The 1,070-nt window shown below is 42.2% G+C and overlaps 1 non-coding gene across 1 annotated transcript; it reads right to left on the reverse strand.

The window, feature by feature from the left end:
- Positions 1-386: 386 nt before the first annotated feature.
- Positions 387-493, reverse strand: LOC127116231 (small nucleolar RNA R71). Its single transcript, XR_007801201.1, has one exon. It is a non-coding gene; the product is annotated as a small nucleolar RNA R71 (small nucleolar RNA).
- Between the last annotated feature and the right edge of the window lie 577 nt (positions 494-1,070).

Raw genomic sequence — 1,070 nt, forward strand, 5'->3', positions numbered from 1 at the left:
TACCCGAGATGGCAGAACCAGCTCGTGCTCTTAGAGATTACGCCGCTCCATCGCAAGATGAACCGCATTCAAGTATTGCTCCACCCGCAATCGAAGCAAACAACTTTGAACTCAAACCTTCATTGTTGCAGGCAGTGCAACAGAACCAATTCTCTGGAAATCCTACCGAGGATCCTAACCTTCATTTATCCGTATTTGTCCAATACGTTGATACTGTTAAAGCTAATGGTGTCACTTCAGAGGCAATTCGACTTCGTCTTTTTCCTTTCTCACTAAGAGATAGCGCTAGAAGATGGCTTCAATCTCTTCCTTCCAACTCAGTCACCACATGGAACGAGTTGAAGAAAGTTTTTCTTGCTCGATATTTTCCGCCAAGCAAAACAGCTATGTTAAGAGCCCAAATAAATGGATTTAAACAGAAAGATAACGAGTCTCTTTTCAAAGCATGGGAAAGATACAAAGACATGATGAGACTTTGTCCACATCATGGTTTAGAAGACTAGTTAGTAATTCATACATTCTATAATGGTCTCCTGTACAACACGAGGTTAACAATAGATGCCGCCGCAGGTGGTGCACTAATGAACAAACCTTATGCTGACGCTTACCAACTTATCGAAAGCATGGCTCAAAACCACTATCAGTGGGGAACCGAACGAACAATGATGGAAAAACCTCAAACGAAAACTGGCAAGTACGAGATAAGTAACCTTGATCATGTTAATGCAAAAGTGGATGCTCTGGTCCAGAAAATTGAAAGTTTAAATGTATCACCTCCAGCCACTGTAGTTGCCATAACTCAAAATTGCGAAGTCTGTGGAATCCAAGGTCACACCCCTGCAGATTGTCAACTCCTAACAGGAATCCAAGCGGAGCAAGTAAACTATGCTCAAGGAAGCCCCTATTCGCACACCTATAACTCAAATTGGAAGAATCATCCAAATTTTTCATATAAAAGTAATAATGCTCTATACGCACCTAGACAATCTCCAAATCAAGCCCCAGCTATACCTCCGGGATATCAGAAGCCGACCCCATCTACATCTAACAATAACGCCCCTAGGAAATCC

This window comes from Lathyrus oleraceus, chromosome 1, assembly GCF_024323335.1.
Source record: "Lathyrus oleraceus cultivar Zhongwan6 chromosome 1, CAAS_Psat_ZW6_1.0, whole genome shotgun sequence".
Lineage (NCBI taxonomy): Eukaryota > Viridiplantae > Streptophyta > Magnoliopsida > Fabales > Fabaceae > Lathyrus > Lathyrus oleraceus.